Source organism: Hemiscyllium ocellatum, chromosome 45 (genome assembly GCF_020745735.1).
Source record: "Hemiscyllium ocellatum isolate sHemOce1 chromosome 45, sHemOce1.pat.X.cur, whole genome shotgun sequence".
In the NCBI taxonomy this organism is placed as follows: Eukaryota; Metazoa; Chordata; class Chondrichthyes; order Orectolobiformes; family Hemiscylliidae; genus Hemiscyllium; species Hemiscyllium ocellatum.
Genome location: NC_083445.1, coordinates 1,600,948 through 1,624,957, shown reverse-complemented (window position 1 = coordinate 1,624,957; position 24,010 = coordinate 1,600,948). Strand labels below are relative to the sequence as shown.

The window sequence follows — 24,010 nt, the reverse complement described above, 5'->3', positions numbered from 1 at the left end:
CTGGGGGATGGGGATTGTCCAAGGTTGAAGACAGTACCATTTATGGACCCCTGATGCTCCTGACCCCTTTTTCCAATATTTTTGCAGGAATAGGGCCAGTTCTATGGCTTTCTTGAGGTCCAGATCCTTTGAGTCACAATATTATTAATTCTACAAACCAAGTGATCCTTTGACATTTCCTAAAATGCTGACCCTACTCACAGTGTTTCACCAAATTCTACAGACTTGTCAAGAATTCAGTCATTGGCTCCCCAGGAAGACTATTTGCCATGTTGTAAATCTGTAGCACTGCAACGTAACAGATAATTTGGGGTTATGATGGGTCTGCTAAAAAATTGATTGGTTTGGGGAATGCCAGGTAGGTTAAACTATTTACAATGCTGAAAGCAGGGGTGGTCAGGAAAATAATGAAGAGTCTAATGAGACCTGATGACAAGTCATCAGACTCAAAACGTTAATTCTGCTTTCTTCCAAAAGATGCTGCCAGATCTGCTGAGTTTTGTTAGCAATGTCTGTGTTTGCCGTAAATTCTGAGTATACTTCTGTGACTACATTTCTCCAAAATAGTTTATATGGTTCTTTCTGATCTCAATGCTGCATATGAGAGACTGGACATTATAATAAACTAAAACTCATTCCTTTGTCTTATTCCAGCAATCGCTGGGAGCAAAACGTGAAATACAAACTTGAGTTCCATGATCTAATTAGTATTAGCAGCTTCTATACACTTGTAGGATGTTCCCAGAGACCTTCACCATCAATGAGTTTTAAAATGAAGACACCAGGAAATGCAGTGACTCATAAAAACAGAAACTACTGCAAAAATTAAGCAGCACCAGCAGCATCTGTGGAGAGAGAAATGGTCAACATTTCGAGCCTAGAGACTTCTTTGGCACAGTGGAGTTTCTTCTCTCTCCGTAGATACTGCCAGACCTGCTGAGTTTCTCCAGCACTTACTGGTTTTCATTATGATCTTTCGCATCTGTAGCACTTTCCTTTTATATCAATATGGCAGCCAGTTTTCTCACAGTCACATGATCAAGCTCAGATCATCTCTTTCTGTGATGTTACTTGAAGGATAATCATTGCCCAGAACATTAGTGAGAATTCTTTGAAGCAACACCACAAGATGTTTTTACATTAATGGGAGGGGGCCTTTGTTAAAGGACAAAAGATGTCACTTCCAGTGATGCAACACTCCCTCCAGAAATGCACTGAGCCTATGCCTCTATAATTTTCCAAGCTGAAAAAAGTGGGCAAAGTCACAGTACAACAGACAACAAACAATTATGGCATTGCACTCCATTGTCAGCCTGGATGATATGCTCAGGTCCATGGATTAGGACAGTCATAGCCTCTGGCCCAGGATAGATTGCTAGTTATGGCCTACGTAAAACACACTGTTACATGTTACATCTTCCTAGGCAACTGGCTGAGTAGACTGATGAGTCTCAATCTTTAGCAATGTTATGTCCTACTGGCAATGTGACTGGACTAAACCAGAGACACAGATAGATATGATTCCCAGTACAACAGATGGTGGAATCTGAGCCCAGTAAAAATGTTTGGAATTGAAAGTCTAATGATCATCCTTAAACCATTGTTTATTATTGTAAAAACTCAACTGGTTTACTGGAATATGTCAGGAAAGGAAATCTGCTATCCCTACTTGGTCTGATATACCTGTGAATCCAGACCCAGAGTCAACTCCTTAGATTGCAGCTCCAAACCCATTACCATCCAGCAGGACATGGGATCACCACCAAGCAGTCAGCCGGTGTAGATATGCCCACAATGCTATTAAGGAGGGAGTTCCAGAATGTTGACCCTTTGATATACTTTCAAGTCAGGATGGTATTTGGCTTGGAGGGGAACGTGCATGTGGTGGTGTTCCCATACATCTGATGTTCCTGTTTTTTTTGTGTGTTAGAGGTCATGGGTTTAGAAGATGCTGTTAAAGAAGTTTTGGTAAATAGTTGCGGTCACTGTATATTGATAATGATGGGAGTAAATGTTTTAAAAGTGGTGTGTATGTTACAAACTTTGTCCTGGATGGTGTCAAGTTTCTCAAGTGTTCTTGGAGCTGTGCTCATCTAGTCAACTGGAGAATAATCCTCACAGTCCTGACTTGTGACTTGTCAATAGTGGACAAGTGAGTTATTTGCTGCAGGATTCCTAGCATCTGACCTGTTTTTGTAGACACAGTATTTATATGGCTGATCCAATTTAGTTTCCAGTAAATGGTAACCCTCGGGATATTAATAGTGGGGGATTTAGTGTTGTAATGCCATTGAATGTCATGGGAAAATGGTTACATTCACTTTTGTCAGTGATGGTAATTGCCTGACATTTGTGTGGAGTGAATATTATCTGCCACTTGATACTGTCCAGATCTTGCTATGTTTGTACAGGGGCTGCTCCAGTACCTGAGGAGTCACGAATGGTGCTAATATATGCAATCATCTGTGAACATCCTCACTTCTGACCTTATGATGGAGGGAAGGTCATTGATGAAGCAGCTGAAGATGGTTGGGTCCAGGACCATACCCCAGGAAATTGAGGCTCTTGTGGTGCATTGGTAGTGTCCATATCTCTGGACCAAGAGTCCTGGATTCAAATCCCACATGCTCTAGGGTGTTGAAATAACGTCTCTGCACAGATTAATTAGAAAATATCCACCCTGAAGAACTCCTGCAGAGATGGCCTGGAACTTAAATGGCTGACCGGTGATGATTGACCTCAGCGATGAAATTACAAACTTCTGAAGAAGGAAGGTTCCCTGTGTGAGATACAGGGAAGTGAAGCAGTAGAACGTGACTTGAAGCAGCAAAGCCGTGCAAGCATGAAAAGGCACTGACATTGAAATAGGAAATGGTTGAATGAAAGAAGTTAAATAGCAAGCGCTGACTCATTGTTACGCTCTATCAATCAGACATCTGTGAACTTTTTGAATTCCCGTGGGCTGCTGCTGATTTGAATCTTAAGTTACTTCCACTGAATTCAGAATTTCCAAGTCTGGGCAGGTTCAGCGGCGATTCTGATCACCTCAAAGATCTAATTATTTCTTCATTCTGTTGTAATTAACAAGAGTGCCCAAAGGCTGTTTAAAGTTGACAAGCCCAACCTTGATGTGTGAACTCTGACCCACAGATGAGAAAGTGACATAAATCATGATATTCCGATCAGATGAGAAATAGATTAGATTCCCTACAGTACAAAAACAGGCCCATTGGCCCAACAAGTCCACACCAACCCTCTGAAGAGTAACCCACCCAGACCCATTCCCCTACATTTACCCTGAGTAATGCACCTAACACTATGGATAATTTAGCATGGCGAATTCACCTGACCTGCACATCTTTGGATTGTGGGAGGAAACTGGAGCACCCAGAGGAAACCCACGCAGACACGGGGAGAATGTGCAAACTCCACACAGTCACCTGAGAGGGGAATCAAACCTGGGTCCCTGGTCCTGTGAGGCGGCAGTGCTAAACACTGAGCCACCGTGCCACCCAACTAGACTGCAGGAGTGTGGTAGATGAATAAGAAAGTTCATAGTTTTGAGGTCATAGAGTCATTGAGATGTACAGCACAGAACAGACCCTTGAGTCCAACTCGTCCACGCCGATCACATATCCCAACTCAATCTGGTCCCACCTGCCAGCACCCGGCCCATATCCCTCCAAACCCTTCCTATTCATATACCCATCCAAATGCCTCCTAAGTGTTGCAATTGTACCAGCCTCCACCAATTCCTCTGGCAGCTCTTTCAACACAAGTACCACCCTCTGCATGAAAGAGTTACCCCTTAGGTCTCTTTTATATCTTTCCCCTCTCGCCCGAAACCTATGCCCTCTGTATGGTCTCCCCTCAGCCTCCAATGCTCCAGGGAAACCAGCCCTAGCCTGTTCAGCCTCTCCCTGTAGCTCAAATCCTCCAACCCTGGCAACATCCTTTTAAATCTTTTCTCAACCCTTTCAAGTTTCACAACATCCTTCCTATCGGAAGGAGACCAGAGTTGCATGCAATATTCCAAAAGTGGCCGAACCAATGTCCTGTACAGCCGCAACATGATCTTCCAACTCCTGTACTCGATACTCTGACCAATAAAGGAAAGCATACCAAATGCCTTCTTCATTACCCTATCTACCTGCGACTCCACTTTCAAGGAGCTATGAACCTGCACTCCAAGGTCTCTTTGTTGAGCAACACTCCCTACAACCTTACCATTAAGGCTATAAGTCCTGCTAAGATTTACTTTCCCAAAATGCAGCACTTCACATTTATCTAATTTAAACTCCATCTGCCACTTCTCAGCCCATGGGCCCATCTAATTAATCTAATCCGTGGTAACCTTCTTCGCTGTCCACTACACCTTCAATTTTAGTATCATTTGCGAACTTACTAACTATAGGTCTTTGGAAATAAGTTAGAGATGAGACACCAGTTTGCATGATATTCTCAGGCATAAGTTTACAGAAACAACAGATAGCCAATGAGGGAAAAGAGGTGTTTTAATGCTGATGGAAAGGGAACATTGGAGCACTAGACAGTTACTGGGGCCCTGACACTGGTCAGGTACTGGGCTGTCACACTGGGCACTGGTCTTGAACTGGGATTCTCACACTGGGCACTGGTCACGAACTGGAACTCTCACACTGGGCATTGGTCACGAACTGGAACCCTCACACTGGGCATTGGTCATGAACTGGAACCCTCACACTGGGCACTGATCATGAACTGGAACCCTCATTCCCAAGCACTGATCATCAACTGGAATCCTCATACTGGGCACTGATCATCAACTGGAACCCCCACACTGGGCACCGGTCACGAACTGGAACCCTCACACTGGGCATTGGTCATGAACTGGAACCCTCACACTGGGGACTGATCATGAACTGGGACCCTCACACTGGGCATTGGTCATGAACTGGAACCCTCACACTGGGCATTGGTCATGAACTGGACTCCTCACACTGGGCATTGATCATGAACTGGAATCCTCACACTGGGGACTGATCATGAACTGGAATCCTCACACTAGGGACTGATCATGAACTGGACTCCTCACACTGGGCATTGGTCATGAACTGGAACCCTCACACTGGGGACTGGTCATGAACTGGACTCCTCACACTGGGCATTGGTCATGAACTGGAATCCTCACACTGGGGACTGATCATGAACTGGAATCCTCACACTGGGGACTGGTCATGAACTGGAACCCTCACACTGGGGACTGGTCATGAACTGGAATCCTCACACTGGGCATTGGTCATGAACTGGAACCCTCACACTGGGGACTGGTCATGAACTGGACTCCTCACACTGGGCATTGATCATGAACTGGAATCCTCACACTGGGGACTGATCATGAACTGGAATCCTCACACTGGGGACTGGTCATGAACTGGAACCCTCACACTGGGCATTGGTCATGAACTGGAACCCTCACACTGGGGACTGGTCATGAACTGGAACCCTCACACTGGGCATTGGTCATGAACTGGAACCCTCACACTGGGGACTGGTCTTGACCTGGAATCCTCATACTGCGCACTAATTTGACAGTGCCTTCCATGTGTACCGTGGCTGTGCCCCGTGTTACTGCACACTGAGCTCTCAGATTTGTTGCTTTGTCATTAAATGGTGAGTCAGTTCATTTTTGCGTGGAAAGACATGTACACTATTCTGAGTACTTAATATTCTTACTAAGAGCAAGGTTAATAGGCTGACACTTATCTCAGCAGCTATTTGAAGACAGCCATGAGCATCATGATCAGCTTCCTTTCCACTTGAGAGAATCTGACATTTCCTGCAAAATCACACCCTGGTAAAAAGCTGTTGATCCAGGAAACAGAAGCAACCCAAATACCCTCTGGTTCGACCACAACCAAGCATTCTTGTTCAGTGAATGCTGATTAACTGTCACATCATGACACCTCCCCCTAAGCAGATAGGAGCAACAGCAGCATAGCATCATTGGTTGTTCAGCGACTGGAAGTTCAGTCCTGTAACAGGAGTCCCAGGGTCCAGTGACCAGAATTCAGAGATGGGAAATCCGAGAGCTAAAGTCCAGAGGCTCAAAGTCCAGTTAGAGGAGGGTCTGGGTCTGGAGCTACTGAGGTCCAGTGACGGGAGGCTCAGGGTCCAATGACCAAAATCCAGTGAAGGGAGGCCTACGGTCCAGAGACCAGAGTCTAATGACAGGATGCAGGCACACTTTCTAGTGAGTATGATCAGAAGTAAAAACTCAAGATAGTTTTATTTTTCAGTCTCAGGCTAGAGGCACTGACAGCAATTTCAAACTCCAGCATTGCTCAGCCTGAGATCTGCTAGAACTGATCACCTGCTAAAACAAACATCCTGGACTCTCTTAATCTGATCAGAACATTAAGAAAATATTGATTAGGAGCATAAATAGACCACTTGGCTGTTCAAGCCTGCTTCGCTATTTATTAAAAACGCTGTTGATCTGTTTGTGTTTCGAATTCCACATTCCATCTGCACCCAATAAACTTTCATTCCCCTACCCTGACAGGAATCTATCCAGTTCCACCTTGAGTATTGTGTGCAGTGTTGGTCTCCTGAAGAAGGACATTCTCACTATTGAGGGAGTCCCGCAAAGGTTCACCAGACTGATTCCCGGGATGGCAGGACTGACATATGAAGAAAGGCTGGATCGACTGGGCTTGCACTCACTGGAATTTAGGAGAATGAGGGGGGAGTCTCGTAGAAACATTAAATCCTGAGGGGACTGGACAGACTAGATGTGGGAAGAATGTTCCTGAGGTTGGGAAAATCTAGAACTAGGGGCCACAGTCTAAGAATAAAGGGTAAACCATTCAGGACTGAGATGAGGATGAATTTCTTCACCCAGAGAGTTGTGAACTTGTGGAATTCTCTCCCACAGGAAGCTGTTGGGGCCAGTTCATTACTTATATTCAAGAAGGAGGTGGACATGGCCCTAGTGGTTAAAGGGATCCAGGGGATGGGGAGAGGGCAACAGTGGGATACTGAGACTTTGTGTTTAGCCGTGATCATGTTGAATGGTGGTGCAGGTTCGAAGGCCGATTGGCCTCCCCCTGCATCTGTTTTTCTATATTAACAATATTCAATGACCCTGCCTCCACCACCAACTGAGGCAGACAATTCCAAAATCACACAACCCTCTAAGGAAACAAATTCTCATCTCTGTCCTAAATGGGGCGTGTCTTGTTCTGGGTTCACTCACAACAGGCAAAATCACTTCCAAGTCCTTGTTAAGATGGCTTAGAATCTTATATACTTCAGTTAAATCATCCCTCACTCTTCTAATTTCCAGTAAAAACAAGCCCAGTCTGTCCAAACTTTCTTCATAGGAGAGTTCACTTATTCCAGATGTCAATCTCGTAAACCTCCTCGGAACTGTCAACAATTCATTTTCATTTCCTGCTTTAAATAAGGAAACCAATAATATACACACTATTCATGCTGTTCCCTGTAAAACTGAAGCATAACTTCTCTACTTTGGCATTCAATTCCACTTGCAATAAATGATAAAATTCTATTATTTGCTGTACCTGCATACTGAAAATGTGTTGCTGGAAAAGCGCAGCAGGTCAGGCAGCATCCAAGGAACAGGAGATTCGACGTTTCGGGCATAAGCTCTTCTTCAGGAATCATTATAACCTGCATACTAACCATTTTGCAATTCATGCACTCGGAACCCAGATCTCTATACAACTCAGAACTCTGCAACATCTCACCATGTAGGTAATGGACTTCTTTATTGTTCCTCCTGTCTAAGTGAAGAATTTCACATTTTCTCAAAAGATACTCCATTTGCCAGACTTTTGTCAATTCATTTATCCTATCTATGTCCCAAAATGTCAGACCCCACAGTGGTGATGGCACAAAGGTATAAGTAAGGAAGGAGTTGCCCTGGGAGCCATAGACATTGGCTCCATACCCCATGATGTCTCACGGCACCAGATTAAAGATGGGCAACAAAACCTCCTTTCTGATTACCACCTAATCGTCCCACTTAGAGTCATAGAGATGTATAGCACGGAAACAGACCCTTCGGTTCAACTCATCCATGCTGACCAGATATCCAATCTAGTCCCCACTGCCAGCACCCAGCCCATATCTCTCCAAACCCTTCCTGTTCATACACCTGATTATGAATCAGTACTCCTCTATGTTGGGGCACCATTTAGAGGAAGCTATGTGGGTAACAAGGGTGAAGAATGCACTCTGGGTGGAGGGGTTCAAGGTCCAGTACCTTCAGTATTACTAATGACCAAGCCAGTCAAGTTCAAATGGACTACCCTGCTGGCCTGAGTATGCAAAAGGTGGTGAGGGAGCCAAAAAGAGGGAAAAACCTATTTTATCTCAGTTTCACCTATCAGTCTCATCTATTTGCCTTTGTCCCATGACAATATTGATAGGTCTATTCTTGGTTTAGAGGTATTAGATCTCTGTGGGAAGCTAGAGAAGTGACTGCTGGGCCTTGTGCTGAGATATTTGTATCATCGATAGTCACAGGTGAGGTGCCATAGACTGGAGGTTGGCGAACGTGGTGCCACTGTTTAAGAAGGGTGGTAAGGCCAAGCCAGGGAACTATAGACCAGTGAGCCTGACGTCGGTGGTGGGCAAGCTGTTGGAGGGAATCCTGAGGGCCAGGATGTATATGTATTTGGAAAGGCAAGCACTGATTAGGGATAGTCAACATGGCTTTGTGCGTGGGAAATCATGTCTCACAAACTTGATTGAGTTTTTTGAGGAAGTAACAAAGAGGGCAGAGCAGTGATCTATATGGACTTCAGTAAGGCATTCGACAAGGTTCCCCATGGGAGACTAATTAGCAAGGTTAGATTTCACGGAATACAGGGAGAACTAGCCATTTGGATACAGAACTGGCTCATAGGTAGAAGAGGGTGGTGGTGGAGCGTTGTTTTTCAGACTGGAGGCCTGTGACCAGTGGTGTGCCACAAGGATCGGTGCTGGGCCCTCTACTTTTTGTCATTTACACAAATGCTTTGGATGCGAGCATAAGAGGTATTGTTTGCAGATGACCCCAAAATTGGAGGTGTAGTGGACAGCGAAGAGGGTTACCTCAGGTTACAACAGATGGGCCAATGGGCTGAGAAGTGGCAGATGGAGTTTAATTCAGATAAAGGTGAGGTGCTGGATTTTGGGAAAGCAAATCTTATCAATTACTTAATGGTAAGGTCCTGGGGAGTGTTGCTGAACAAAGAGACCTTGGAGTGAAGGTTCATAGTTTCTTGAAAGTGGAGTCGCAGGTAGATAGGATAGCGAAGGCGGCGTTTGGTATGCTTTCCTTTATTGGTCAGAGAATTGAGTACAGGGGTTGGAAGATCATGTTGCAGCTGTTCAGGACATTGGTTAGGCCACTGTTGGAATATTGCGTGCAATTCTGGTCTCCTTCCTATCGGAAGGATGTTGTGAAACTTGAAAGGATTGAGAAAAGATTTACAAGGATGTTGCCAGGATTGGAGGATTTGAGCTATAGGGAGAGGTTGAATAGGCTAGGGCTGGTTTCCCTGGAGTTGGGAAGTCATGTTGCTGCTGTACAGGACATTGGTTAGGCCACTGTTGGAATATTGCGTGCAATTCTGGTCTCCTTCCTATGGGAAAGATGTTGTGAAACATGAAAGGGTTCAGAAAAGATTTACAAGGATGTTGCCAGGGTTGGAGGAGTTGAGCTATAGGGAGAGGCTGAATAGGCTAGAGCTGATTTCCCTGGAGCGTTGGAGGCTGAGGGGTGACCTCATAGAGGTTTCTCAAATCATGTGGGGCATGGATAGGATAAATAGGCAAAGCCTTTTCCTTGGGGTCAGGGAGTCCAGAGCTAGAGGGCATAGGTTTAGGGTGAGAGGGGAAGGATAATAAAAGCGACCTACAGGGCAACTTTTTCCACACAGAGGTTGGTGCGTGTATGGAATGAGCTGCCAGAGGAAGTGATGGAGGCTGGTACAATTGCAACATTTAAGAGACATTTAAATGGGTATATGAAAAGGAAAGGTTTGGAGTGATATGGACTGGGTGCTGGCAGGTGGGACTAGATTGGGTTGGGATATCTGGTTGGCATGGATGGGTTGGACCAAAGGGTCTGTTTCCATGCTGTACATCTCTATGAATCTATGAGGAGAGGTTGAGTATGTTGGACCTGCACTTATTGGAGTTCTGAAGAATGAGAGGAGATCTTATTATGAGAGGAAACATACAAGGTTATTAGGGGGCTTGACAGGCTAAATGCGGAGTGGCTGTTTCACACTGTGAGAGAGTCTAGGACCAGAGGCCTTGATCTCAGAAGAAGGGGTTGCCCAATTAAGACAGATGAAGATTGTTTTCAAAGGGTAGTGAATTTGTGGAATACTTTACCATAAAGGGCTGTAGAGCTGGGTCATTAAGTATAGTCAAGGCTTAGATTATCAGAACTTTGTGGGAAGATAGGGAAGAGAATGCTGGGGCCCTTGCTGAGATATTTGTATCATCAACAGTCATGGTTGATATGCTGGAACACTGGAGCTTGGCTAACTGGTGCCACCATTTAAGAAAGGTGACCAGTCAGCTTGACATCAGTGGTGGGTAGGTTGTTGAGGGAATTCTGAGGAACTGGATTTACATGCATTTGAAAAGGCAAGAACTGATAGCCAGCATGGCTTTGTACATGGAAAACTGTGTCTCACTAACTTGATTGACTTTTTTGAAGAGGTGGCAAAGAAGATTGATGAAGAAAGAGTGGTTATATGGACTTTAGCAAAGTGCCCAACAAGGTTCCGTATATTAGACTTTAGGAGGGTTAGCTCACATGGAATCCAAGGGGAGTTAGCCATTTGGATGCAAAATTCGTTTGAAGGTAGGAGACAGAGGTGGTGGTAGACAGTTGGTTTTTGGACTGGAGAGCTGTGACAAGCAGTGTGCCACAAGGATTGGTGCTGGGTCCACTGCTTTTAGTCATTTATATAAATGATTTGGATGTGAATAAAGGAGGTATAGTTAGTTAATTTGCAGATTACACCAAAATTGGAGGTGCAGCGGACAGCGAAGAGAATTATCTCAGACATAATATGACCTTGATCAGATGGGCCAATGGGCCAATGGGCTGAGGAGTGGCAGAGGGAGTTTAATTTAGATCAAAGTGAGATGCTGCATTTTGGTAAGATAAATTTGGAAAGGACTTATACAGTTAATGGTCGCACCCTGGGGACTGTTGCTGAACAAACAGACAAAGGGATGTAGGTGCATAGCTCCTTGAAAGTGGAGTCACAGATAGACAAGGTGCCGGAGAAAGCATTTGGCACGCTTGCCTTCATTGGTTAGTGCATTTTGTAAAGGAGTTGGAATGTCATGTTGTGGCTGTACAGGACGTTGTTGAGGCTACTTTTAGAATATTGCATTCAATTCTGGCCTCCCTACTCCATGAAAGATGATATGAAACTTGAAAGGGTTCAGAAAAGATTTACAAGAATATTGCCAAGACTGGGAGTTTGAGCTATTGGGAGAGGCTGGATAGTCTGGGGCTTTTCTCCCTGGAGTTTTGGAGGCTGAGAGATGATCTTATAGAGGTTTATAAAACCATGAGGGGCATGGATAGGGTGAATAGACAAGGTCCTTTCCCTGGGTTGGAGGAATCCAGAACTTGAGGGGATAGGATTAGGGTGAGGGGGAAAGATTTAAAAGGGACCTAAGGGGTAACTTTAAGGGCTGATTGACTTGAATAGGGTGAATAGCTAAGGTCTTTTTCCAAGGGTAGAGTATCCAAAAATGAGAGGGCATAGTTTAAGGTGAGAGGGGAAAGATTTAAAAGAGACCTGAGGGACAACCTTTTACTCAGAGGGTGGTGCATGTGTGGAATAAGCTGCCAGAGGAAGTGGTGGAGGTGGTGCAATTACAACATTTAAAAGGAATTTGGGTACACGAATAGGAAGGGTTTAGAGAGATATGAGCCAAATGCTGGCAAAAGGGGTTAGATCAGTTTAGGATACCTGGTTGGCAGGGATGAGTTGGACTGAAGGATTTGTTCCCATGTTATATGACAGACTTTTAATCAGCAAGGAAATCAAGGTTGTGGGGTAAAGACAGGAAAATTGAGTTGAGGATTATCAGATCAGCCACGATCTCATTGAATGGAGTGGAGTAGACTCGATGGAGTCTCAATGGTTGACTCGATGGACTCGATGGCTGACTCCTGCTCTTACATCTTATGGTCTTAAGACTATTTGTGGACGTATAGATGGCATAAGTAACACTTAATTGTAAATAAGTTTTTACATTTGGAAATATATATTCACTTTTCATCACTTTGTGCGAGCAAAGTATCTGTTTAGCTGCAGCCACAAGATTGAAGACGCAGAGCGTCACCATCCTTAATGCAACACAAGGTTTTGTGGTCCAAGATATAAAGTGAGCAGCTCCTGAAACAAGTGCAGACTACTGGAAGGTGCTTGCTACTTTGGTAACTAGAGTGAACCATTCTAGGCCACAACTCACTGCTTGTACATCATAGTCATTAGTGGTGTTGGTTAATGATGTTACATCATGTGGTCATGAGAACTTCTAACCCACCAACAATGTGACTTCATGTGGCCTATTTTACTGCAGTGAAAACACCTGAGCTTTTTACTTCTCTTCTCACTGCCGCCCCCCCTCCCCATCCAACACCCCCCCCATGAGTTTCCTTTTCACCATCTGATAACCTACATTTACTATCTTCAATGAGATTTCCTTTTCCCTTACCAACTGAGGATTTTTCTTTTCCCTAATTTCTATCCCCCACAGGACATTTAAATGGTCATTGGATAGGCATATGGATGTGAATGGAATAGTGTAGGTTAGATGGGCTTCAGATTGGTTTCACAGGTCAGCACAACATCGAGGGCCAAAGGGCCTGTTCTATGCTGTAATGTTCTATGTTCTACGAAATTGATGCCGGAAGGCAAACTCTGATTTATGAACTAACTCAAAATCATCTGCAATTTCAGTTGCTAACTCTCTGCTCTTCCACAAGTTCTTCCTATTTTAGGAAATGAATTTTGAACTCCTCCAAAACAATTATCTCTCTAAGAGTGCCATATGTTTGACCCATTTGAATGCCTTTACCACTTATCAAAATTATTTTGTTTGATCCTGTTAAACTCTACGTATATTCGACCAGGTTCTCTTCTTAGATTCCTAAAACATTCTCTGTAGGCTTCTGGTACTAGCTCAGATGCACTTTAAATGACTTTTTTCACCTCCTCATACTCCTCAGATAACTGCTCTGATAGTGATGCTGTACTATATCTCACTAGCTTTTTCCACTAACTTTGTTTGTTTAGCCAATTACTCAAATGAAATGAAAAAGTTTTCTACATCCTTGTCAAACTTAGGTAATGCTTGGACGTATTTAAACAAATCCCACCAGTCCCTTGGCTACGATGGAATTGCTTTCCATCACTGTTGCCATCAATATTCTTAACTTTCACATCTACCCCCGCCATTTTAAGTCGAATTTGAGTTTTTAGTTCCAACATCTGAAGTTCAAAAACTCTTTCTTTCTCCCACTGGGGCCTTCCTTTCCTTTTCCTTTTCCTCTGTTTTTAATAACAATTCAAACTGTTTCATTTCCTTTAAATGTTCAAGCTGCTTCATTTACAATTGAATTTTTAGCAATTTCCAATAATTCTAATGACTATTCCAGCAAACATAAATATCGAATTATTGCTGCAATTACCTTCCCTATACACATAGACAAAGGCAACTCCAACTCCAGCGTGTCTGCCAATTCCAAAGGTTTTGCCTTGCTCACTTTCTGTAAAACTTCTGAAGTGACTTCTTCCACCCCTCAGAAATTCATAGTGACTGAAAGAGCCAACACCACACAAGGCACACCCTGTTTAAACCAATCAAACGCAAATTCTGAAATAAAAAGTACCGACACTCACCCACTCACTGCCTTTGAGTCAGACAATCTTAGACCCAACCTGGAATTAGAGATTTTGCTCCCGACAAAAGCCTGCAATTTGTTACAGACCTGACTAAATACCTTCAAAATATATTAAGAAGACAGCCGAGACCCTAACTTTTTCTTATTTTAAAGATGAGTGCCAAACGTTGCATTCTGGATGCAATTTGATTGGTCAAACTACCAGTCTTGAAGTAAAACACATATCCATACACATACTCTTTACTCATACACTATAGTTAAAATACAGTAAAAGAAGTTGTTTCCATGCTATTCATCTCTATGACTCTAAATTGGAATAACTCTATTGGAAAACTTAACAGAATAAAAGGTAATTTAAACTACAGGTTAGGTAGACTGGAGGTTGGCTATCATGATGCCACTATTTAAGAAAGGTGGTAAGGAAAAGCCAGGGAACCACAGGCTGACATCAGAAGTGGGCAAGTTGTTGAAGGGAATCCCAAGGAACAGGATGTACATGCATTTGGAAACTGATTAGGGATAGTCAATGTGCATGGGAAATCATGTCCCACTAACGTGATTGAGTTTTTTGAAGAAGTAATGAAGAGAATTGATGAGGACAGAACAGTGGACTTGCTCTATACGGAATTCAGTAATGCTTTTGATAAGATTCCTCGTGGTAGACTGGTTAACAAGGTTAGATCACATGGAATATAGGGAGAAGTCGCCATTTGGATACAGAACTGGCTTGAAGGTATGAGACAGAGGGTGTTGGTGGAGGGTTGCTTTTCAGACTGGAGGCTTATGACCAGCAGTGTGCCACAAGGATGGTGCTGGGCCCACTGCTTTTTGTCATTTATATAAATGATTTGCATGAGAATATAGGAAGTATGGTTAGTAAATTTGCAGGCGATATCAAACTTGGAGGTGTAGTGGACAGTGAAAAAGGTTACGTCAGAGTATAACGGGATCTTGATCAGATGGGCCACTGGCTGAGGAGTAGCAGATGGAGTATGATTTAGATAAATGTGAGGCGTTGCTTCCATGCTGTACATCTCAATGACTCTGTGACTATTACTAAGTAACTGTTCCAACAAAGTAACATCACATAAACGCACCCTTGGCAAAGACAAATTCAGTAAAATAGATTGTCTCACAAGAAATTCTAGCAGCAAGAACATAGCCCAAGCTCTTAGCTGTAACAGAGAGAAGAATAACAGCTTCCACATCCAGCTTTATGACCCCATCAGCAACTGCTACTGAAAGCTAAAACTAAAACCGTGTGGGCGGCACAGTGGCACAATGGTCAGCACTGCTGCCTCACAGCACCAGAGACCCGGGTTCAATTCCCGACTCAGGCGACTGACTGTGTGGAGTTTGCACATTGTCCGCGTGGGTTTCCTCTCACAGTCCAAAGATGTGCGGGTCAGGTGAATTGGCCATGCTAAATTGCCCATAGTGTTAGGTAAAGGGGTAAATGTAGGGGAATGGGTGGGTGGCGGGTCGGTGTGGACTTGTTGAGCCGATGGGCCTGTTTCCACACTGTAAGTAATCTAAATCTAAAAATCCTTGTTCTGCATCTATTGCTCCAACTTTAAAAGAAACCCCAAGACTTCACAAATTGTTTATTTCTCCCCTCTCTGTCAACCTTTCCTCATCACAAAAGCATTTAAAAAATCTCATTACATGGGTAATGCTTGAAGGTGTCTTTCAGCTGTACTGTATGGTTGTTTGTGTAATGATGTTGCTGTACCTTTGGAGGGCCTTACATCTTCAAAAGTTGAAGTCCCATCCCAGGGAATGAAACGCATTCCAGGTATGATGGCAGCCATTTGCAGTTCTGTTGCACTTGTTATTTGCAGCATGACAGAAGGAAACAGCCGTCATGTTTCATGCAGTGAGTCTCAGCCTCAGCCTCAGCCTCTTACCCTTGATGAACTCCCAAATATACACATTCTCCTCCCGGTACCCCCAACCCCACTGGCTAAGAGCTTCCCAAGCTCCTACCCAAACTATCTATCGAAATTTACATCTGCTTACTTTACACCCAACTGCAGCTATATTGGGCCAACATGCCAGATAATAGTTGTGCTCTATCTCACCAAAGCAAGGGTGTTGCTGACTATCGATGATACTCACCTCCCCCTGCATTGTTCTTTCATGGTCTATCATCTTCCCCCTTCAAAATATATTGATTTGCCCTACTTTCCAAATTGGAATACCCCTGCATACATTTTCCAATTTTCACATTTGAGTTCCCCAGCTTTCCTCCTGTAGCAATAAGCCCTGATAATACACCAATGACTTTTCAAGGGTGGAGCCGCAGAATAGGCCTTGACCCATGTGTTGACTGATTTGGACGACCAGCCAATACTGATGACTGGTAATGTTCCTGACCAACCCCTGCGCAGCTCCCTGACTGATTTCCTGCAACTTCCAGGACTGGTTGAACCAGATACACAGAGCTGACATACGTCAACTTTCCAAACTGTCGGAGTTTGGACCCCCAATCACCCAAATGACAGACTGACCATATCCAATCCTTGGAATGATGTTAGAAGCTGCCCTTAACTTATTGTTTGGGACCTCCTGACTGAAAGTAAGTTCCCTTGATTTGACTGAGGACTACTCCCTTTAGACTTTGAGACCTGGCCATGTTTAATACAGGTGCAGTGTACTTGCTACATAGCTACTGGTATGGGGTGGAGGTGTGAGATTGACCGAGCATATCAGGGGATAGGCAGGAATGTGAATTTGATGATCAGCTATTGTCTTATTAAATGGTAATTGGCTTCCTCCTGCTCCTACCCTGTATGTTTGCATTAAAAGATGCTGATTGTGGTTGCTGGAAATAAATCATTTCAATCCCAGGACATCACAGTTGGAGTTCCTCAGGGTAAATATTTGCTAATCAACCTGTTCAGAAATATTGTGACACACATTTGGAGTAGGTGGAACTTGAACAGAAGTTTTCTGGCTCAGAGGCAGGGACACTAACACTGCACAACAAGAGCACCAATTCTTCAGCGTATTTTTTAACCTCTTTTCCTAATCAACCTATTATTATATGCCTCTGGAGCAGGTGGAACTTGAATCCTGGCCTCCTAGTCCAGGGGCATGGACATTGTCTCTGCACCACAGGAGGGCCCTCTGAGTTCCTGGGTGCAACCATCTTCAGCTGCTTTATTAATGATCTTCCCTTGATCGTTTGGCCAGAAATGGGAATGTTTGCTATTGACTGCACAATGTTCAGCATCTTTTGCTACTCCTCAGATACTAAAGCAGTCTTCAATGCAGAAAGCCTGGACAATATCCAGGCTTGATGCTATTGCTGGGTCAAAGCCCTAGAACACTCTCTGTACCAGTTTGGTAGGTATCCCTACAATCTTCTGATACACTGGCAAGTCAGTGATGCCCATATGCTGTGAACCAATCAAACAAAAATTGCCATTTGTTCCATGCCTGAAGGGAGAAATTCTGTTGGGTTATGTGCAAAGCACAGGGAGGGAGAATTGAATTGTATATGTTTTCCAAAACCCTGCACAGGCACAATAGGCTGACGGTCTCACCCATTTTTCTACAATTCAATATTTTCATAAAACCTAGAGGCTGGAACATGAATCTTAATCTAACAGATGACAAGAAAAGAGAGAAAAGGCAAGAAAATGGAGTTGAGAATTATCTGATCAGCCAAGCTCTCACTGATTAGAGGAAGAGCAGACTCGATGGGCCAAATGACCAACTCCTGCTCCTATGTCTTATGGTCTTAATATCATCTTAGGACATACAGGTTATAACACATGGACACTTGTGTGTCATGGTTGATGCACTGGCAATATCTTGTACTTAATTTCTGGCTCTTTGTGTTAATCCCTAGAAACAGGGCACTGAGTCCCAGGAACTCCTACAGAGCCAGGGGCATGGCAATCAGTGAGGGGACGATGATGCCATTCTGACTGCTTCATTGAGAGAGGGGGAGTGGGAAGGGAGGGAGTGAGAAAGGGAAGATGGAGGCTGTATTGTGGAGGGGTAAGGTTTAGATAATGGAAGAGTGGGACAGGACATCTGGAATCAGTGTCAAATCCACTGGAAAAGACAGTGACAACCTAGGAGAAAATGAGGACTGCAGATGCTGGAGATCAGAGTCAAAAAGTGTGATGCTGGAAAAGTACTGCCGGTCAGGCAGCAGCTGAGGAGCAGGAGAGTTGACGTTTCGAGCATAAGCCCTTCATCAGGAGTGACAACTTGTCCAGCAGGTGAGAAAATGTTGAAACTTCTTTCAAAAGGGAATAAAAGAAAGAATTTGCTCAACCACAAGATAACCAAAATGTGTTACAGTCTATTAAATCCTTGTGAAACGAAGTTGTCAAAAAATATCAGCAGCCATTTGCCCACAGCAAGCTCCCATAAGCAATAATGTGATAATGACCAGATCATCTGTTTTTGTGGTTGAGGGATAAGGTTTGGCTAGGAGCTGAGAGCGAACTCTGGTACCCCTTCTTTGAAATAATATTGTAAAGGGCAGAAAGGACTTCAGTTTAACATCTCATCCAGCACTCCCTGTGCACTGAGTATGTTAGGCCGCAGTAGATGCTCAACTCTCTGGAGTGGAACCTGCCAAGCCAAAACCTCCTGAGTTCAGAGTCAATGCTGACACATGAAAAGGATAAATACTCAGAGAGGAGAGATTATCAAGGTGCCAGTGATAATATAAGTTTTTCAAAAAGCTAGCACAGACTCCATGACCTTATTCTGTGCTGTCAAATTCAACGTGAATTCCTCAGAGCTCATGAATTTAGATATGTGTGTGAAAAAGTGTTCAGGATGTGGGTAATTTTTGCAACACCACACATGTCAGATTATTCATCTGACGAAGTGGCTATTTGAGGTGAAGGGGCATATTGTGGTGATGGGGAGATGTATCAGCTCAAGATGAATAGGGACAGCTTCTGCAGCCTGAAATACATTAGAGCATTAAATGAATTATAACAACAATCTTGCAGTGATTTTACTTGAGTGATATAAGGATACCGAGAGACGGTTAAACAGCACACACAGACAGACTGGCACTCACATGAAGGGACACATATACATAAACATATACAGAGACACACATCAATACACAGACAGACAGATACCCACACAATCAAGAGAAGTAGAATGGTCATCCTGAGACCTACATGAATGAAGCAGCAACATGAGGTCAACTCCCAGTTGGAGAATTTAATGAAAAAAACTAGAATAAAGTTATTGTCAGTAACAGAGACCATAGACCAACTGGATCATTTCAAAGCTGTGCTGGACAGGTTCAGTAATGTCCTTTAGGAATGAAATCTGCCTTTCTTACCTGGTCTGGACTACATGCGACTCCAGGCCCACAGCAATGCGGCTGCCTCTTAACTCCCCCCTGAGCCATAGGAATGGGTACTAAATGCAAGTCAGCAATGACCATCTCCCATGAATGCATGAAAAGAAAAAATATTGTCACAGCCAGACACATACATACAGAGGTGGACAGACAGAAAGATGGAGTCGGATACAATGTAAACAGAATGTCCCATTTTCTCCAGTTACCCTGTAGAGTTCCTGAGTTTTGAAATTAATGCAATTTTACAACATCACTGTGCTTTGGGTCTGTCCTCACTGGACACTGGTCTAAATCCAAGAAAATTCCACTCACATTGTAGCCAACAGTTGAATACTAGAGAAATTACATCCTCCAGATGACTGACACCTTACCGGTACATCCCAAACAACAGATGCTATATTGATGACATTTCAGAACCTTACGTGCCCTTTGCCAGGTGTGAAGGCTATGTGGAATAAAAGATCAAAATGTCCTTTTCGATTCAATCTAGAAAACATTTTGTGATTTGAATCCGGAAACTGAACTTTTGATTATAAGCTTGTTATCTCTGTTCATCGTGAGTGGAGACTCATTCTGAGAGCTACCTGAGCAATACATACAGACAGGAAACAAGACGCAAGTGTAAAGAGGATCAGTGAGATCTGATTTTTAAAAAGGCAACAACCTGCACATACAGAAAACCGAACAGATGATTAGTCTCGACCACAACTCCCTATGCACTAGGTATCACTCCAACCAAGTACACATTGCCATTATATTATTTATTTCACCAACCTGTTTGAGTATGTTATGACATAACTCTGGGGTGAATGGGACTTGAGAGGATATCTTCTGCCCAGAGGCTCAGACATTAGTACTGTACAAGATCCTCACATTGCCCATCATATCAGGGTTCAGGGTCACTGATTAACCAGTAAGTGAGTGACTTACTCGGGATACTTTACTGAATGCTAGGAGCCTGGTGTGGGGGCTTAAACATTTTAGACCACTGCTACACCACTGCGAAAGATGCCCACCGTTCCATCCCCCACCCTCATTTTGGGAACACCGACCACAATGCCTTGTTTCTTCTTCCAGCTTACAGGTAAAAGTTCAAGCAGGAGACCCCCTCACAGATACAGGTCCAGTGCTGGTTGGAGGAGGCAGAGGATCAACTCCGGTGCTGTCTGGAATCAGCTGATTGGGGCATGTTCAAACAGGCTGCAGGTACCTTGGATGAGTACGCTACCACTGTAACAAACTTTATCAGCAAGTGTGTGGAGGATTGCATACCGAGGAAATGCTCCCCAACAGGAAGCCCTGGATGAATCAGGACAGACAGAACCTGCTAAAAACCAGGTGTGAGGCCTTCAGATCAGGAGACTCACTTAAATATAAGGAATCCAAGGATGACCTTTGCAGACCCATTAAGACAGCCAAGGACCAATACCGATCCAAACTAGAGACCCAGACAGGCACATGGCAACTATGGCAAGGACTGAATGACATCACAGGCTCTAAAAAGGGACAGTTCAAGATTGCAGATGATGACATATACCTCCCAGATTGTCTCATGGCATTGTATGCTCATTTTGAGCAGAATTTCGGCGGAGAGGTAACACCTATTTTGACAAGTCCTGATGAACCAATCCCAACAGTCACTGCATCAGAGGTCAAATCAGTTCTCCTTCGTGTGAATCCAAGGAAAGCGATGGGACTAGACGGAGTACCAGGCCGTGCACTCACAGCATGCACAGATCAACTGGCAGAGGTCTTCTCTGACATTTTCAACCTCTCCCTGCAGCAGGCCACAGTCCCTGCCTGTTTCAATGGGGCCAACATCATCCCTGTGCCGAAGAAGGCTCATGCAACATGTCTCAATGACTACCGCCCAGTGGCCCTAATTTCGGTGGTTATGAAGTGCTTTGAAAGGCCGGTCATGGCATTAATCAACTCCAGCCTCCCCACTACTCTTGACCCACTCCAATTTGCCTATCGGACCAACAGATCCATGTCAGATACCATATCACTTGCCCTTCATTCCTCCCAAGAACATCTTGACATCAAGAACAGCTATGTAAGAATCCTACTCATTAACTACAGTGCAGCCTTCAACACTATTATCCCCTTGAGACTGATTATTAAACTTAGTGATCTCAGACTGAGCCCCACTCTCTGCAACTGGATCGTCAGTTTCCTGACCCACAGGCCACTATCAGTGAAGACTGAGGACAATATTTCATCCTTATTAACACTCAACACTGGAGCCCCCCAGAGGCGAGTACTCAGCCCCCTACTGTACTCACTGTATACCAATAACTGTGTCACCAAATACCAAACTAATGCCATTTACAAGTTTGCTGAAGACACCACCATAGTCGGTCGAATCTCAGATGGCGACGAAACAGACTACAGACAGGAAGTGGAAGACCTGGAAAAATGGTGCACTGAGAACAACCTAGCTCTCAATGCCGGCAAAACCAAGGAACTCATTATTGACTTTCAGCAGGATGTTACTCATTCCCCCCTACACATTAACAGCACAGAGGTGTAATGAGTGGAGAGTGTCAAACTCCTGAAAGTGGGCATCCACAACAAGCTTTCTTGGACTCTTCATATGGATACACTGGTTATAAAGGCTCAACAACATTTCTTCTTGCTCAGGCAGCTGAGGAAATTTGGCATGACGGTGAAAATCCTTGCCAACTTTTATAGGTGCACCATTGAGAGCATTCTGTCTGGAGGTATCACTACCTGGTATGACATATGTACCATTCAAGATCAGAGACGATTACAGAGAGTGGTGAACTCAGCCCGGACAATCACAAAGGCCAACCTCCCATCTACAGAATCCATCTACCAGGCCCACTGTCAAAGAAAGGCCGCCAGCATTCTCAAAGATCCCTCCCACCCTGGCAATGTTTACCTACAACCTCTACCATCGGGACGAAGGTACAGAAGCCTGAACCCACGCACCAACCGGTTTTGTAACAGTTTCTGCCCTACTGTTGTTAGAACACTGAATGGATTCACAAACTCTTAACATTTGTCTGTACCTGTGTTTTTGTTTTTGCCGCTGTTTACCTTTTATTTACTTATCTATGCTACTTAACAATGTGATCTGCCTGTATTGTTCGCAAGACAAAGGTTTTCACTGTGCCTTGGTACATGTGACATTAAATTAAATTAAATTCAACGTGGGCACTGTCCGCAGACTGGAGCTTGCCAAAGAGTGTGAGCATCAGCCTGGTGGACTTTGCTTTAGATTATGAACACAAGTGAGCCGAGGCATCCTGTGCTGCCTAACAGCGAATGGAGCCTCTGTCCTGATAAAGCCAAACATCAGAAAACTCACTGCGCGGGATCACACTTATTTAAAGGGTGCCACCTGGTGGATTTAAATTCACAATGTCACAGCTCTTCTCATTTTAAACTATTAGTATCTGCAACTCTTGTCGAATATGGATGAATGTGTACATAAACTTAATTCTGTTATTTGCAGATGGAATTAAGCACCATCTTGTGGTAAGGCTTTGGGCTTTGATGATCTCAGGTCAGAGACCCAGGTAGTCTCAGTCAAAACCAGTTTCCCTTATCTTCAGCTTCAATCTTAGCCAACATCTTTGGAGTAGTGTTTGAACCTGATTCAGAGTGTAGCAACTAATTCCTATTTCATTATTAGTCTTGCTTTTGTAAATAATTACAAAACCTGCAAAATATAAAAGGGAACATACTCTTCATGAGCAGTATTTCTGTTAGGAGCTATTAGCTTCTGCCCCAGTAGGAATAAGATTGAGATCGCTCACCTCTCATTGTCAGCATGAACCTTACAGCCATTACTTGTAGCTTGATTAGAGCTGAATTATCAGACACCAAAGGGAAATATTCTGACCAATCAGTCCAAACAATCTCCCTGACCAGGGTATGAAATATTGCATGTTGGTCACCTGGACAGTTATGATCTAACTGTCCAGGTGACCAACATGCAATATTTCATATCCTGGTCAGGGAGATTGTTTGGACTGATTGGTCAGAATATTTCCCTTTGGTGTCTGATAATTCAGCTCTAATCAAGCTACAAGTAATGGCTGTAAGGTTCATGCTGACAATGAGAGGTGAGCGATCTCAATCTTATTCCTACTGGGGCAGAAGCTAATAGCTCCTAACAGAAATACTGCTCATGAAGAGTATGTTCCCTTTTATATTTTGCAGGTTTTGTAATTATTTACAAAAGCAAGACTAATAATGAAATAGGAATTAGTTGCTACACTCTGAATCAGGTTCAAACACTACTCCAAAGATGTTGGCTAAGATTGAAGCTGAAGATAAGGGAAACTGGTTTTGACTGAGACTACCTGGGTCTCTGACCATTGTGAATGATAGCATGGCCCTAATTTTGAAGTAGGGGAAGTTCTCAAAGTGCCCTGACAATACTCATATTTCAATTAGCAAATGTCACTAAAGACAGATAGTCAGCAAAATTGGCCTCTTTTTGTGACAGGAGCATGGACTCTTGAAAATGGCAGTGGATCCAACTTGACTAAGACCCATGTACTTCAGCATGCTTGCACCTGGATGCTCTTCATACACTTAAAGCATGCCGAAGGGCCAGATTGTGATATCATAAATATACGTTATCTAATACTGGGTCAGGACCCAAAACCGCTCTTTCGGAATCATGAGTTATGTTAATTAACAAAACTATTGAAAACATTATTGAGATGTTGCCTGTCACAAATCCATGT

General features: G+C 43.7%; 1 long non-coding RNA gene across 3 annotated transcripts in view; it reads right to left on the bottom strand.

Moving 5' to 3' along the window:
• The window catches only part of LOC132835788 (uncharacterized), a 65,244-nt gene that overhangs the window by 32,062 nt on the left and 9,172 nt on the right, over positions 1 to 24,010 (bottom strand). Inside the window, exon 1 of one of the 3 annotated variants that reach the window (XR_009647310.1) lies at positions 13,727 to 13,799. The exons of the other annotated variants lie outside the window; for them this stretch is intronic. This is a non-coding gene — a long non-coding RNA (uncharacterized LOC132835788). Of the gene's footprint in view, positions 1 to 13,726; positions 13,800 to 24,010 lie in introns of those variants that run through there. 3 annotated transcript variants of the gene reach the window in all.